Source organism: Syngnathus typhle, linkage group LG6, assembly GCF_033458585.1.
Source record: "Syngnathus typhle isolate RoL2023-S1 ecotype Sweden linkage group LG6, RoL_Styp_1.0, whole genome shotgun sequence".
Classification (NCBI taxonomy): Eukaryota; Metazoa; Chordata; class Actinopteri; order Syngnathiformes; family Syngnathidae; genus Syngnathus; species Syngnathus typhle.
The window spans coordinates 3662379-3679857 of NC_083743.1; the positions used below are offsets into that span (position 1 = coordinate 3662379).

The following is a 17479-nucleotide window of genomic DNA, read 5'->3' on the forward strand; positions in this document are numbered from 1 at the left end:
TTATTTCAGAAAAAATATCTTTGGGAACAACCGGATGTTATTCTGCCGGTCAGTATCACTGCGCATGCGCTAGCAAACTCGATAGCGAAGAAATGTTTTGGATTTGTGTAGGGCACATTGTGACAGCAAACAAGCAGATGATCGAGCAAGCGTCTGATACGAGAGCATTGTGTTCGTATGGAGCGTGTTTGACGTGAACAGCAGAGAAGAAAGCGCATCTGTAATGGCGGCCTCCGTATCATATCCGGATTAAAAAAAAAAACATTTTTTTATTTTTGTACCCATGTATAATGCGCACCCCAGATTTTAGGACAATAAATTCGTTAAATTTTGCGCATTATACATGGAAAAAAAACGGTATTAAAGTGAGGCTACATTCCAATCTTGCTAGTAGTTTTTAGCATGGCAAACTCCCTCTAAAATCCAAATGTCAAACACCCTTTTCATATGAATATTTTTTATCTTTTGACAATCCACTTTAGTTTAATTTACGACACTGGTACAGTAGTATGTCCGTTGTCAATGAGCCAGAACTTTTAAAATGACTATTAAAATGATACAAGTCAAGTTATATTGTCAATAGTTGCAGTGCTTCTCAGCAGACAATTACGCTGCCTATGCTACGTTAAATAGCCAATTAAAACCCTGCACAGGCCAGGTAATGTCATCTTGAGATATATAAACACACACATGGACGTTATATATGGATGTTGGTCAAGAAGGTGGCCATAAAAAGCAACAGGCTGGCAGCCATATGCTTCTTTGCTCTTCCAAGACAGCAAACCCGGGGGAAATTAAACGACGTCTTTAATCCCTCCCTGCTGTTCCAAATCAAAATCCCATGACTTGAATTTAAGAGCTTTAATATCGTTGTGCATTTATGGGCGTGAAAGAGAGAAGGACATGGAGGAAGTAACAATGTGAAGCAGATGAATATGTATCGCGCCGCAGCAGATGGGCTGGCTGCAGTGGCGTGGCGTGGCGTGGCGTGGCGTGCTGGGGGGAACAACATGATTTGACAATGTGAGGCTCACGTTCAAATGCGTGGGCATTTGCATAGCATCGACACTTCCGGACTTCGTATGAATGTATCTGTCCCAAACTGACAAGCGGAGCATCTGCTTGAATAACCAAAAGCGATGGAATGCTTTCACTCCAGTGTCAAATCTGAAATGATTTTCTTGCTAAATTTACCCGAGGACATAAAAATGAAACAGCGGAATGTCTTCCAGGACACCTGGATTTACCCGATCCGAACAAATAACCTGCTTAATTGATTTGCCTTATTGTGAGCAATGAAGGGATTACAACTAAATAGCCCGCTGGTTGTAATGACGGTTCATTAGCCAGCCTTTGTTGGGATTAGCAAGGCGGGAGAAGTTCCACTTTAGCATCGTAGCCTCATAAAACAGTCTTCATAGGGAGAGGCTTTTAGGTGCAATGAATATCAATGAGTGACTACGGGACAAGTTGAGTAAATGAAAACCATGCATCACGTTGACAGAGGATGCTCCGTCGGCGAGCAACATGCGTGCTCATTTCGCTCTCGCCTGGCCCGCTTTGAAATGGAGTCTTAATCAGAATAGTTTTGCCTGGCAAAAGTTAAGCGGGCAGGTTAATAAATGGAGTAAATGAAATGAAATGTTGCTTGTTGCAGTTAAAGCTGTCACTCTTGAGAATGTTTCAAATAGATTATTTTGTCGATTAACGGAAGACAATTTTATTTTGCATAAAAAGTATATTATTAAACAATTTTCTCTCCCATTGAGTGTTGTTTATTTGGTATTTTTTTGTATTTAAAAAAATAAACAATTACCGTAATTTTCGGACTATAAGTTGCGTTTTTTTCATAGTTTGGGTTGGGGGGGGGTGACTTATACTCAAGAGCGACTTATATTATACATATATATGTTTTTTTTTTTCACTTTTTTGGGCATTTTACGGCTGGTGCGACTTATACTCCGGTGCGACTTATAGTCCGAAAATTACGGTATTGTTTTCCAAATTAAAAGCAATCGCTAGCAAATGTCTTGTTTTGATTCAACACAAAAGATCATCTTTTTGTTTGCATGAATGATTAAAAAAACAAGGAATAATTACTGTTGAGGAGCTGAAATTAGGATAATTCTGAGTTAACAAAAATTCTCTCGATGATTATTTGATTATCAAAACGATTAATTTGATAATCGATAACTTGTTTATACAACTTAAGTGGAACGAGTACTAAAGCATGAAGGTAGGGTATAAAATATGTCTTATACTTTTTAGACTGACTCCTCCTCAGGGAATAGATGATGCCTGAAGGGACAGCATAAGAAGAAGCAGGGTGGACAAGCTAGTGCCCTGACATGTCAATCATCCCGCTCCTCTGGGAAGCTAAGTACACACGAGGGCACTGGTTGAGCTGAAAGGTTCAGTGCAGCCAAAGAGGTTACTTAAAAAAAGATGACTTTATTTGTATTTATTATTATATTTATTTATCGAAATAAATTAGTTTCATTTTATTATATTTCAAATTTTGAATTTTATTATATTTTTCATTATATTTATATTATTTTTTGTACCATTTTTAGCAGAATCTTAAAATAAACTCAAAATTATACATTGAACCTACTCGGGATATTTTAAATGCCTTTTTTTTTATGTTGTTGCCATGTAAACATAACATTTCCTGCTAACAGTGAGTTATGAGGAAATATTGGGTGTGGTCCAGTTGTTTTAATATAGCCTGGTCTTGGCTGACCGACCCAAGATTCATGACTAATGGGAGACACACCTGAACCCCTAATAGATCACATCTCATATTCAGAAGGAGACATTTTAGGTGTGGACCATGCCTCAAACAACCCAAGAGGGAGTCTGGGAGAAGGCGAGCGTGACGCGTTCAGGGTGGTGAAAAATGTCAGAAAAAAAAAAAGAAAAGAGGGCTGAGTAGGAGGAAAAGCGATGAAAGTCCAAGGGGCGGACACACGGAGTAAAAGAATGATGAGGGAGGAGGAGAGTGACGACGTGAAGATCCCGAGAAGGGCGGGCCTGAACGGCGTTGGTATTCCCCTTCACTTGTCTTTCACCCTCTAAAGCGCATTTTTTACTTCTAGCCGTGATCCGACTGTGGATATTTGTACAAGAGGAGCAGCTGCGTGGATTTAGAACTTCAGAAAAATGCTGGCCACCTAACAGATGGCTCAAATGCCATCAAGCTTTGTGTATCACATTGCTGAACAGTCATGGTGGAAATTCCCTGCCTTTGATTCGCCGCTCAGGATTGTGTGACAAGATGACATAATTAGCCGCTGACTAGCTGGACTAGCGACGCCGTATTTGATAAATGGATTGTTTTTACTGTGGTGCTTGATGTTCTCGCTAAATACCGTATTGGCCTGAATATAAGACGGTGATTTTTGCATTGAAATACGTGGGGGTTGTCTTACATTCGGGGTGTAGACATTATACCCATTCACAATGCTAGATGGCGCCACTTACCTCCCCAGGTCAAAACGAACCCCTGTCACGAAGAATAAAAATAGCGGTAGCACGAAGAAGAGAAATAAAAAATAGCGGTAAGGAAGAAAAGACAGAAAATGGAGATTTGCATGATTTGAATGAGGCAAAATAACATGCTTTTTCTCTCTCTCGAATATATTGTTATAATCATTTGTTTCAGATGTACTGTAATTATTTTCTGGATAAAAATTAAATTTGCTCTTCAAAAAGTCTTTTTTCCAAACTTGAGTCTTGAAAAAGAGGGGGTCGTTTTACAATCAGGGTCGTCTTATATTCCGGCCAATACGGTATTACGAGCCATTAAATGTCTTGTGTTTTGTCTTTCCATTTCCCTTGTAGGTCACCCAGAAACTTTCAGCTCTTGTAACTCTTTCAGGCATCGATGCGAGCATCTTTTCTTGACTTCTAGTGAGCGCAGAAATCTTTTCGTATTCCCGACTTGCGTTTCTGACAACGACGCAAAAAATACATTCGGTTTCACATCGCTGCCCAAAAAGGTTGCATTTGAGCAAGTCGCTGAGTTACCGCCTCCCACTTGTGTTCTATCGTTCTGCCCAGCTGCTCCCAGTCAGTCCATCAAACACGCTGCAGTGTTCTCCTGCCAGGAGTCACACACCAACAAAGCCCGAGAGTAAACAAAGCACGCCGGCCGCCACAAAGGGCAACAAGGAGACCAGGCGCCGTCCCCCAAACAAGTCGCCGTTTCCTTTTCATGCTCGCCTGGCTGACTTGACTGCTGCTTAACTTGCTGGCTTCCCTGAGTGAACGCTTCCCTGCCAGATTCCTGATGAGGGAGCCAAAAAGCAAATGGCACATAACGAGAGAGCCCGTTTTGGCAAAGGGGGAAGCGCCAGAGTGGGACACCTGTCATTTCTGCATGTTCACACGGAAAATGGCTAACAAGCCGATCCGGGTTTGAAGTCAGCGTTTAATCGATATATATATCGAATACGGCGGCACCTGCGCCGTCTAATGAGATGAATCAATGTCACGGAACAGATTGTGTTGCAGATTCCAAGTGTATTTGTTTACCTCATCGTGTATTTATACCGTGGGCTAATTTAAAACTCAAATGACCCGACCGAATAAATGAATTTTCTCATGACGGCTTTGACTTTGCATTCCCGATTGGGTCTGGGCAGTTCTTGAGCTTTGTGCATACGTTTCACGTTAGACACTTTGATTAAGGTGAAGGCCAGTGGGCATAATGCAGTCATGAGAGAGGGGAGCCAGCAGAACTCTGTCAGAGTGTCAGAAAAGTGAGCCGTGCCAGCAGCTGTGCATGTGTGTGTGTGTGTGTGTGTGTGAGAGGGCAGCTGGAGTCAATGCCAACGACTCAGCGGGAGCCAAGTTTTCTCTCGATGTGACACCTGCTGGCCACGGGCAAGAACAGGAGCCACTGGAGACGCGGGCCTAATGGAGAGTCGCTTGTGCATGTGCATTTGGAGACAAGTCTATCACACCTGCACATGTTCACACGGTGCATGTGTGGATGGTGGAGCAGAAGGACAAAAAGGTTCATGAACAGCGATGAGATGGAAAGAGCCGCAGGGCAACTAAAAGTGGAGGGAAGGCGAATTTGGAGCCTTTTCATCTCGCTGTAGAAAAGCACACGAATATCTTCTTGAGATTCCATTTTTAAAACCTTCTCCAATCACTTTGGACAGAAAATGGCTTCTTTCCTGTTCCTTACAAATATATTTGGTCATTTTCTCAATATTGCCCAAAATTCCCACTCTGCCTCCTCTCATGCTCCTCAGTTTTCAGAGGCTGTCCATTGTTTTCATTCACAGCGCTAATCGGCTAGCAGCAGACACGACTGCGCCGACCCACTGAGGTGCAAGGGGAGTGACACACACACACACGCGCACACACACACGCAAAGCCTCAAACACAAGAGATTAAACAGCAGTTCTTCCAATGGGCAATTTTTGGCCCGGTACAATCCATCTCCATCACACACTCATGAATAAACACACAATGACACACACACAAGCTGGAATGATTGTAAATATGAAATGTCGACGGGTCATCGAGCGACAATACCGAATGGCAAAACGACCCGACATGATTTGATAAAGCGTTGGGAATACGAGGCAGAAAAAAAATTCCCACTTGAGCTCAGTTTCGATGATTGCTCCATAATTACACTACATGACGTTCGAAAGAGGAAACACCGGAGGATTCATTTTAAATGTAAAACATGAATGATGTGCTCCCTCCTACGAGCTCCAGTTAAGAGGCAAGCAGCAACATTTTGGCCCAACTCGAGACACTCGATGACAATTTCAGGCTGCGATAGGTTATTCCACTTTCCATTATCCGCCCCAACCAGAAGATCTCAGGCATCAAGCAACATTCTGGATTTATTGCATTCGACAGAGTGACAACGGTGCAACTGGTGGAGGGGCTTCTAGGTGTCTCTTGATGAGCCTCAAGGAGAACGAGAGGAGGGGGAAGCCAAACGGGAGGATTGAAGAGAGTAAATATGAGCCGTTTGAGTCGCAGCCAGCCAGACGGATTGGCCTCACATCAGAAAGACGCCACATGAAAAGAGAAAGAAATCGGAGCGATGACTTCATTCTCCACAGAAGAGGCCTCTTCTCTAGAAGGATGTTTCATCCCTCCCAACATGACCCCTGACCCCTCTGTCTGTCTTTCCAGGTCTCACCTTTACTTTCTCTATTTTATTCGCATTATTTCTCAAGCTCTTGTACTTGTATCACTCGACTCCACTGGCAAGACAATGAGGCTCTTTAATGAGTCTCGGCCTCATTAGATGGTGGAGCTTAATCGATGCGGAGAAGAATGCGGACATGTAAATAAATACAAACAAATCAACACAAACGGATCTGGCCAGTGCGTCCTTTTGCGATACTGTCAATTTAACTCTTTGTACCTGCGTCACTGACCGCCCAAGCACATCAAGACAAACACTTCACACATTTAGATGTACGTTTTTAAAATGTGGGAGGAAGCTGGAGCAGTTGCAGAGGTGCTGAGAAGATGACACAAAAGGAAAATAAGATTCCAATTCCAATGAAAATTCACAATCTTACACCGCGCACGTTTTTTGATTAGCCAATCAAAATCGGGGGCTCTCTGGGTGATGAGATAATTAAAACGCGCTAATTTGATGGCATCGTTAAGATCACCCGGCGATGAAGGGGGGAGGGGGGTTGCGAGTGAGGGGAGGAGGGCAGGGAGGAAGTAATATGACTGCATCCATGGATAGTTTTAAAATATATTTCTTTAGATCACAAAATCTATGGGTGTGTAGACTTTTTATATCTACTGTACTGTGTGTTTACACAATAATAATAATAGTGATGATAATAATAATAATAATAATAAGAAAAAAAAATAATAATAGTAACAGTGATAACAATAATATTTTGTGAACTGTTCCAGACCTATCCATTTTTCACAACTCACTGGTTTGGTTCCTTTGACTAAAATAGAATCCCGCACCGAGATGTGAACCGTGATTTAAATTCAATTTAAATAAAAGGAACATAGAAAGCATATCCGGTAATCACATCAGTGAATTTAATTGATTGAGTGTATTCAAAAGAACAAAACGAAAGCCTGCCAAGGAGAAACTCGGGACATGCTGTACAACTAAAGTCTGCCAGTAAAATGACGATACAAAGAGTGCGGGAGATGACCTCGTCGCGTCGTACAAACATAAACAAAGTCGGCGTCTGACGGAATGAATTCACTTTTGGCATGGAACTTCACCGTAATTTTATATAAATCTTTCATCATCTTGATAAACTCAGATCAAAAGAAGTCTTTGTAAACAATGAGAAACATGGGACGCGGGATGATGAGAAGGGAAGAAGCCAAGGAGAGAGAGATCCATCAAAGATGAGAAGATGGAGGCGGGATTAAAAGAGCGCAAGAGGTGTTTTGATGAGTTCGTACGAGTCAAGTCCTCAGTGGCCACAAGTCGGGGCTTAACTCCGGCACAAAAAGACCTGAAAGGTCAATATTGACTGACACCTTTGCTTCGCAGATGGAACGCTGCACTTTTGCATGTCCATGAGGCAGCAATCTTGAACAAAAACCTTTACATTGATTTCTTTTCCCAACCTTAAATAAGACCTTTGTCTTTTAGGGCACAAAAACTCATGAATTTACAATGCAAGCAAGCCCTACACACATTATCTGAGAAGGTCGGTCCCTTGAGTTACGAGTTTAATTTGTTCGGAATGTTTCAGCATGCTTCGATTCAATGGACATTTGGCCGCACCTTGTCACAGTTGCTCAGTAAGCTGCTGTGATATTGCGAAATATACGGGAGTAGTGTTATATTATCTGTCTACATGTGTTGCGCCACCGTTTGTGTTCAAATATTCATTGACTCATGGGTTCAACATCACAACAGAAATGCTAATTGTTAGCCTGTCTCCGGAGTTGCCCATTTTAGCATTGAGTTGGCGGACTTAAATGTTTTACTTTGGGGCTTCGGCAGCTTTGCTGAAACCATAGCGGAATAGCAAACAAAACATCAGTCTTTACGAAAGAAATGGATCCCCTGTGAATCCTTAATTGGCTTATAAAAAGTAACGCCAGAATAATGATGACTTCTTCAATGGTCTTTTCATGAATTGCACTTCCATATTTTCTCCCTTTGTTTGGCTAGGAAATCTCAGCCACCAATCTACGCTTTCATGCCGCTGAGAGGAGCGCAAAGGTACAGGCCTGTCGTGGAATATAGAAACAATGGAGACAATCTCCGTCTCAGTCTCTTTGTGCTCGCGTCGGAATTCTAAAAGAGTCCATTCGGCCTTGCTTGTGGAAAAGAAAGAAAATGTGAGAATGCCGATTGTGTGAGAATATCAATTCTACCATTGAGCTGTTTGACCGTGCAGATACGGTTGCTTTGTTGGTGTTTTTTTTTAACTGCCAGTCATAATAATAATAAAAAAGAACACAGCAAAGTTTGCAATTCTACAGTTTATAAAGCACTACTTTGTAAAAAACTTCAACTCCTCATTAAACATTAAACAGGCAGATAAAAGTCTCGCAATCACAAACACTCAAGAAATATTTTTGCTTACATCCCGGAAAAACGAAGACAGGCAAGACAAATAATGGCTACCTTCAAGTGCCAACAGTCTTAACTTTTACCTCTTTGTGATTCAAGGACAGCACCCGCCTCGTCTCCACCCCCCCTCCCCTACCCGAGCGATGAGTCGACGGTAATATAACAGCAGTAGAGATTGAAAACGTTTTCATAGTCGGACTTGATCCCACTTTTTCAATAGCTTTCTTGCCCTGGCAAGCTATCTGCGGAAGTGACACCGAGTATCGATCTGACCCTGAAACATCAGCCATGAGTCACGCAAAGAGAGTGGACCTGTGTGCTTGCGTGGGACACATTGAAATAAAGGCCAGGCGTGTAATATTCCACGCAAAAATGAAAATTCATAATTAGAGGTTGTTCAAGAATCTCCAAATATAACTGTCAATCTCATCGTGACATTTTGGACAGAGGCTCCGCCCATTCGCCAGACACAGACTGGAAAACAGTTCGTATTGAAAGACAGAATTATGACAAGAAATTTTTTTTTTTCAACCCCTTCATGGAAGGTGCTTCTTTTTTTCTCTCAAAACTTAATTATTTGTCGATTAATTAATTGTGGCTCCTTCTGGTGTGCATGACACCGTTAGCCCGACTATAGCATTTCACATTGTTAGCATTAAGCTAATAGATTGTGCTTTTGTTTTTCTTTAAATACATTTGTTTCATGTTTAGTGTGACAGTAAACTTAATCTGTAAGAAGCCTTTATGATCTTTTTTTTTGGAGAAATTGTTAACTATTTGCTAAGTCGAAGTCACCGCTAGCGCACAGCGCTCGTAACTCAAATTTTGTCTCACAAGTCACACACAGCACTTATCTCTTATCTCAAAGCAACACTGTACATATAATAATAATAATAAACAACTTTATTACAGGCTCTTGGCCCACACATATATATATTTCTTCTATTTTCTCTTCTAACCGATCGTCTCAATACTGAACATTTGTTCTCGAGGTGACAATGCGCTGATTATTATTACCAAAAAAACAAGCACATTTCTCTGCTATGTAGATGGAGTGACATTTCTTGAGAAAAAAATTCCATAATTGAAGAGTCCTTTCAATAGCGACTGAAAAGAAATCACAGCCATGGGAATAAAAAGTACACACTGCGATTGAAGAAAGAAGGAGCAAAGAAAGGCTGGAAAGAGAGTGAAAGAAGGACAGAAAGGACATTTTCTTCCCAAGCTGCTCGACAACAACTTTGTATTTCTGGTCATTTAGCGATACATCACCATCAACCACAATGATTGATATTTATATCAATATCACAGATAACACCGAAGCTTATGTTTGTGTCTTCATATTAGAGCGACTTGGTGAATAGCAGATGAAGCTAATTGACACCCGCCGATAAAGCTTTATGACATTCCTTCACTGCCCGCGCGCAAATATTTGCAAATAAATGAATGCGAGCGTAAATAGAACACGACTTGTTATTCATTCGATTATTTCCAGAATGAGTTTGCGCCTCCTAATAGGTTTGTCACTCATTTTCATAAACGAATAATCAAATGTACAACACAGTGTAAGAATCAACATATTTGCTTTGGTTTCCTTTTTTATAATCAATGTTGTTGCTTGGAGCCATAGAATCATTTGTATTTCAAGGTCGGAATTGGCATTTTTTAAATTTACGCAAGTATACTGAATTGAAACAGACTGTGCTATTGATTTCCTTTTAAATGCAACTTGCTCATGTTGTTATCTGAAAAACAGTAAATTAGAAAAGGACATTCATAGGAGAAAAAAAAAAAAAAGAAATCCATGATTGTTATATTACAAAGATTTTTTTTTTTTCTTGTAGGCATGGAGGAGTCTTCTGGGCAATACGATGGCGGTTTTATTCATGGGTTGAAAAACTTTCATGAGAAATGAACTGAGAAAGGACCGCAGATCAAATCCATTAAAATGAAATGACTTTAAATGTAAATCCACAACAATGGGTGCCCTCCCAGATCAAATACTTCAGAACAAGGCTCGGTCATATTTTCATTCATGAATATTACATAGCCTGTAATTGGCCACCATATCATTGTACTGATGATGGGTGGCATCGAGTGGGAGGTTGCACGTCACCTACATTGAAAGCCCACAATTGGCAGGATGTTGTCGATTTGCCTTGTATTTCGATGTTTGCATAACACCCACGAGTGTCACAGCTTTGAGTGAAGAAAGTTTTGAAAAAAATGCAGTGAGAGTCTAAGCCGGAAGAAAATGAGAAGGAAATTGGACAAAAAGTGGGAAAAACTATGACCTGGTGAAAATGGAAAGCTACTTTTTGAAAAATGATGGAAATATTAATTAAAGGAATTGGAAGCGACATGGCAAGCATGTGTTCTGGGTTCTCTCCAGACGGGAGATGGAAGGCAGGTGGTGTGTGGCGGATAGCAGGGGGATCCAACTTGTGACACTTTGCACTCCATGTCACCCGTAGGCAACTTTCCTGCACAGGTGCTGGGCTCAGGTGGGCGAGCGAGACAGTAGAATTGGAAGGAGAAGATGAAAATGAAAAAGGAAGGTCACCTGGGATGGATTTAGCATACAAGGCGCCATTTTGTTGTAGCTTTCATAACACATCATACTCAAAAAGACCAACTCCTTAAGGGGTTCGTCCCGATCGCTAAAATAGTGAATATGTGAAGCACAACATATGACATGCATTCACTATTTAAGGCACTTTAAACTCCATAGAGAGAAAAGACCAGGCTGAAAATATGTATCCTTTATTCTTTCTCGCCACGCTGCTGTGAATAATCAGCATGTGGCTCTTCTTTGCACGCCACACGCTCAACATACCACCGTCCCTGTCGATGCTACTAATTGATCTCACAATAGACATACTTTGTGATGGAAAAAAAAATAAAAAATTACCATATGCCCCCCTTTGGTAACAAATGGATGCTAGTCATGCTACTTAGCTAGTTAGCTACCATGGTAGGGAGTCTATAATATTCATTTCACTAGTTGTAGATTTGAACATTGACTATGACTTTTTCAAACTGCAACTTGTTAGCATTTAGCACCTGAATTCACTGCTTTGACTTCTTTCAATGTCTTTTGTTAATTAGCTAGCCATTAAACGTCAACATCTTGGCATCATTGAACCCAAAAGCGTTACAGCGAATCGTTCGGGGCACATTCTGACGTTTACAACCGCAATCAAATATGCCGTAAATGTATTTCACCAAAGGAAAGGAGTTGAGAGCCTCGAGCTAGTCACCTAATCTATAAAGCCTCCTTCACATGGCTCAATGAATAAGTGGGCAAATATTAGCACGCGTCTTCACTACGTTTTTCACTGCGCCTGATTCGTCTCGTCTGCTCGGTAACGACGACCGTGTCCATTGAGCTCAGTTAACCTTGACTGGCTCTTAAAAGAGGAAATCTAAAAGCTATAAAAGTTTTACAATAGCCATAACCCTGATTGTCCAAGTGTGAATATATATATATATATATATGCCAATCAAGCAGAAAATTTGTGGCCTCTCTGTATAATTACCGCTATCCTGATTTTGTACGTCATTTGGAATTAACACAAAATTGTTTTCCACTCATATACAAGAATTTCAATTTATGGTGCAAGCAAATTATACTTTTTATCGGCCCACATTGCTTTCCGTAGATGGATTTCCTCAGATGGTAACAACCTTTAATATTCACTAAGGGTTCACAACACTTGTGGCGTGTCATCTAGCATGAGTCACGCATGCACTTAAGCTAAGCTCCTGTAATATCGTGCTCGACATTTTGTCCAACAAAATCGCTGTGAGAACATACTCAAATGATAAAGCAGAAGATCCAAACGTTGTATATCTGGCTTTGCTTTACAGCGCAATTGATTTCGAAATTGAAGCATTAGGGAGTCGTGCGCGGGAGTGTGGGGAGCTAACAGTCAGGCTTTTGTGTGACGTATAATTTGGCATTTGAAAGATACAAGGATATAATGCTTTGCGGGCTAGGCTGCGGAGGGTCTTGCAAATAAAGGCGAGAGGAAGACGAATGGGTTTACTCTGCGGCCGACAGCCCCTGTGCCATCTCGCCTGGCTAGCATCCCTCCATCTCGTTCTCATGCTGCCCCGCTCCACTTGTTGTCTGGCTTGTGGTGTAATATTGAACGTCTTGTAAAAGACTCACGCCCCGCGCTGCGCCGCACATTAGGCCTGGCAGAACACACGTGTCCGAGATATTCCAATGACTTCAGGGCTGTCTGGGCCAGCAGTGCAGAGAAAACAAACAAGAGGAAAGAAATACATCAAATACATTTTCTATCTGGCTTTCATTTTCCTGCGGGATGGGAAAAGAGGGAATATATTCAGAGGATCAATGGGGAACTTTGTCTCTGTCAATGCAGAGCGGGGACCGGCAGAGTGAACGCTATTATTCATAGCATCTCTGCGGAATGATGAAGAATTACAAAAAACTAACTTAGTTTCTTATGTAGAACTTCAGAAACCGCTGTGTTGTGTCGTCAATGGTCACGGTTTATCACACCACTGGCGGTGCTAGGGGGGGTTGGTGTGGGTAGTGGCCCCCTCTGAAATATGGTCAGGTGCCAGGGCTGATAATTGACTTTCAGGTATTTTTTCATTTTACAGGATTTTTTTTTTTTTCACCTAGCACGTCGGGAACAATTTTTGAAATATTTGGTGGTTTGCAATATATATGTACCGTAATTTTCCGGACTATAAGTCACGTTTTTTTTTTCATAATTTGGGTGGGGGGGGGCGATTTATACTCAGGAGCGACTTATATACATATTTATGTTTTTTTTTTTCACTTTTTTGGGCATTTTATGGCTGGTGCGACTTATACTCCGGTGCGACTTATAGTCTGAAAATTACGGTATACATTTTTTTGTTTCATGGACTCATAGTAAAAGATCACATGACAAATTTTCTAATAATAAAAAAAACAAAAAACTTTTTTTTAATTACATATCACTCATTGAATGTGTGTTATACATGCAATGGAAAAATAATGCATCAAATGAAGGACCCCGATTTTTTGTGTATGTGTGAAAATGTAAATGACCTTCAACATAATCCAGCTACATTTTCCGGATGTCTGAATGAGGACTCTTAAAAGTGATATTGACCTGGAGGCCTCTACCGCTAAAGCCTTACTCTGCTCAGTATTCAGAAATTGCTGTAAACAAGCTTTTGTTGTTAAAGGTTAGCCTTCTCACTGTGGCTTTTGTCAGTGTCCTCTAAAAACACCTCCACACTTAACCTTACTTCGGGCCTGAGAGTGAAGCTAATGAATAAAATACAATATGTCACACTGGTTGGGGGCCGGGAGGGAGTCTGGTGATTTGAAAATATTACAAAATTGAATTGAAATAGATCAGCCTCGTGGTGACATTCGGCAGCTGATGGTATTAGTCATACTATTAAAGTGATACCCTTTATATTCCTTTATCGCTCGCTTCCTCTGTCTTTCTTAATCCCGAGGAGCCGAGGATTTCGTGTTATCTGACAGTGACCGTGGATGTTCACTCACGTCTTCCCTTCTCTTCATTTCTTTCCTTCCCTTTGCTTTTAGATTCTTTTTTGTCGCATTTTTGATGATACTTTAAATAACATTATATGGGGTCTTAAACAAGGTGGAAGGATATATGAACGCTTTGTTTACAAACGGCCAAAAATCCTTCAGGTTTATGTTAGAAGAAGGAAAAAAAATCAACATAATCTAACTAGAAAAATTGAATATTATTTGGGATTAATTAGCGGAACTTTAAATGCATTCCATACATGAAAGGGTGTGCACATTTTTGCAACCAGGTCCTTTCAGTTATTTCTTTTTATTTTCATGAAAAGGTAAAAAGAAAAAACAATGTACGTGCGAAGAAAATGATGGATCTAACATGGGTGTGTAGACTTTTTATATCCACTGTACCATTCGTTTGCTACTTTTAATTAGCGTAATGTAGTTTCCTTTACTTATCATCATCGTTCAATGTAAAACTATCCAAGTTTTTTATTGTGTCCTTTCCTTTTCTTCCATTTATCTTGTTCTTTGGCCTCCACTCCCTTTTGGCCATTCAAATTAAGAATCCCGAGATCAACATTTTAACATTCCATCACTTCTGCCAGCGTATGGGCGGGCGGCGCGATCGTTAAAGGGGAGCAGCGCGCTCGCTGCAGTCTGATTAGCAAAGGGGTCCGCTATCGATTTAGCTATCACAGCGAGGAGATAGCCTTCATGGTGATCACAGATTTTGCATCCTGACGCAAAGAAACACTTGACGGGATTGTAAATGCTTTAAAAAAAGTAATGCAATGTGACATACAAAATATTTTTGGGGAAATGTTACACAGGGATGTTTCGGGTGAATGAAAAATATACGAGCTGGCTTTCCTGAAAGCCTCTCAGTTGCACATTCCCTCACTCAGAGCACCGCGGGAGTTGAATTTGGAAGCCGAGCGAGGGCAAGTCCAATTTGTTAAAAGGCTGCAAGTGGAGTCTACAGCCAAGCCACCACCAGCACTTGACCCAAATCTGCAACCATGTAGCATGACGACCCTTTTAGCACCAGAGGCAGATTTTGTTCTCTGGGAACATTTTTGTATGTTAAAGGAGAACAACTTTGAAGTCAGAAGAAGCTAATATGCAAGCTTGAACATTTTCGCTCAAATCTGTTCGGCCACTAGCGCCATGATTGCCGATGAATTTTTTTAACTTAGCCCAAACTTACCTAACTTTAAGAAAGTGAAGCGATCGCCGATATGAAACTCGTTGTTTCTCTCCGAAAAGTTTTAATTGGACGACTGACCTTTAAAATCCTGCTACCTTGACTCAGACACACTTTGAGTTGCATAAGATTGTTGTTGGGATATACTGAAGACCTTTTAAAAGTGCATATTACTTTTTTTATGATTTGATTTATCGTCTTAATATTCAAGGGTGATATTCAGAAGGTTCACTATCAATGTTGATATTGTGCCTTTAAGGCTCCTGATTGGCAAAAATGACCTTTATGATAACGGTGGAGTACACCAGGGATTGGTTCTCAGCCAATGGCACTTTCCTAATATATTCCTAATATTCCACTGTGGTATTCAGGACTACCGTCAATTACGACCAAATTTTTTTTTGGGGGGGGGCTTCAGCCTAACAATGCAACATGATAGCCCTTAAACACAAATACTACAGACCTTACACTATTTCGACTTTGACTGGACGATGTTGAGGCAATCCTTGACACAGAAGCGCACTCTGTCGGAATTACATCACAGAGACCTCTCGTAGCCATTAGCACCGGAAAGTAGAGGAGCAAAGAACGAATCAAAGGTGTTCTTTTTTTTTTTTTAAATCACGAAGGGGTGGGGGTGGGATGCGTGGGCGAGAAAAAGACAAGCATGGGTCAAGACAGATGCGGCGGATGAAGAAAGCGCGAGAGAACGCAAAGATGTGGTGGAGTCCTGCTGCTAAGAGCAACGTGAAATATTCAAAGAGGGAACAGGAACGGAAAGGCCCGGAACCCACGGTGACGTAACACAGCTGCAATGTCCTCAGAAGAAGAAGAAGAAGAAGGAGCAAACTAATTTAAAAATCTCTCTCTTGCTACATCTTATTAGATTGTTTGATGCTTGCATCGTGTCAACTCAAAATGTATACTATCTCTTACATCTTAAAACTTTTATTCAAACGTTACCTATTTCCATCCCGAGGTCACACATGAACTCATTCACTGCCAGCACAGTTAAAATAGACATTTGACGTCTATAGCCGTCATTGGTAGTGAATGAGTTAAATTATTTCTTTTCTGTCAAATCTACCTTTCTTCACCCACACGGGAGGAAGGCAACATTATGGAAGACTTCATTTAAAGGAGGTGGGGTCCCTAGGCTGTGGACCTTTCATACAATTCCCCCCGGGAGATGCCGTAAACAAAGAAAAGGCAATGGAGGGCGTATAGAGGAAAAGAGATCTCACGGCGTGTGTGATGTATACAATTTAAAAGTCAGATTCGATAACTGCAAAGAAAAAGGTGCGGGGGAAAATCCCAGAAGTCAGGGATGGAGCGAGAGGGTCGCTGTTGAATACCTGATCAGGTCCAAGGGCTAATATATGTGAGGACTTCTCTCAGCACGTAACCTTGGATGTGCAAACACGCATGTGGAAGTGTTAGGAGTATTCCTATTATTGCAGCATTATTCCAAGCAGACACGAGCCTCCCAGGTCTATTTTTCCTGTCGGATTTGCCGCATGATGGATGAGGCTCATAATCTCTCAACGGACGTCGTGCGCTCATCAATCATTTGATCAAGATGGAGAAATGGGAAGTATGGGGAGTGAATCATCACCCTCGCATCTTCTATACGAATCTGCTTTCCAGTGATGCAAGTTCACCTTAATTTATCTTTTTCTTTTACGACTTCAATTCGTCTCACGGGAGTAATAAATTAGATTTACTTTTTATTTTCGTCATAATTTTAACTTGACTGTTTTCATAGAAGGGTACAAATGAAATTTATTTTCAAATGGAGAGTAGGTTAACTCGAACAAAAAGACAACCAAAATGTTAAGATAATACCGCCAATGCTAATCTGTTCTGAAACGGTGTATAAGAAAACATTTCTACGTTGTGGTTCACCCAAAAGTTGTTCGACGGGGTTAAAGTCAAGCATGCTTTTATGGACCTTGCTGAAAGTGCAGTCCTGCAGTTCCTACAAAGTTTAAAGCACGGAATTGCCTTTACTTTACATGCAGCGTCTTCATTGGCAACTTTGACACCACTAGTAAACAAGAGTTGGTATCGGGGGAGACGCACATTACTGGAATGTCTCCGCCAAACATTGGTCCAATGAGCCGCCATGCAAAGTCATGGCAAAATCCATAAATCCAATAGTTCTGTTCGTTCACAGCGTGGGTGGTAGAGA

At 41.1% G+C, this 17479-nt stretch overlaps 1 protein-coding gene and 1 long non-coding RNA gene across 2 annotated transcripts in view; one reads left to right on the forward strand and one right to left on the reverse strand.

Annotated features, from left to right (window-relative positions):
* The window catches only part of schip1 (schwannomin interacting protein 1), a 136221-nt gene that overhangs the window by 44232 nt on the left and 74510 nt on the right, over positions 1–17479 (reverse strand). The window lies entirely within an intron of this gene.
* LOC133155119 (uncharacterized) lies at positions 2839–4611 on the forward strand. The gene is made up of 3 exons (XR_009714581.1): positions 2839–3046; positions 3844–3912; positions 4063–4611. It is a non-coding gene; the product is annotated as an uncharacterized LOC133155119 (long non-coding RNA).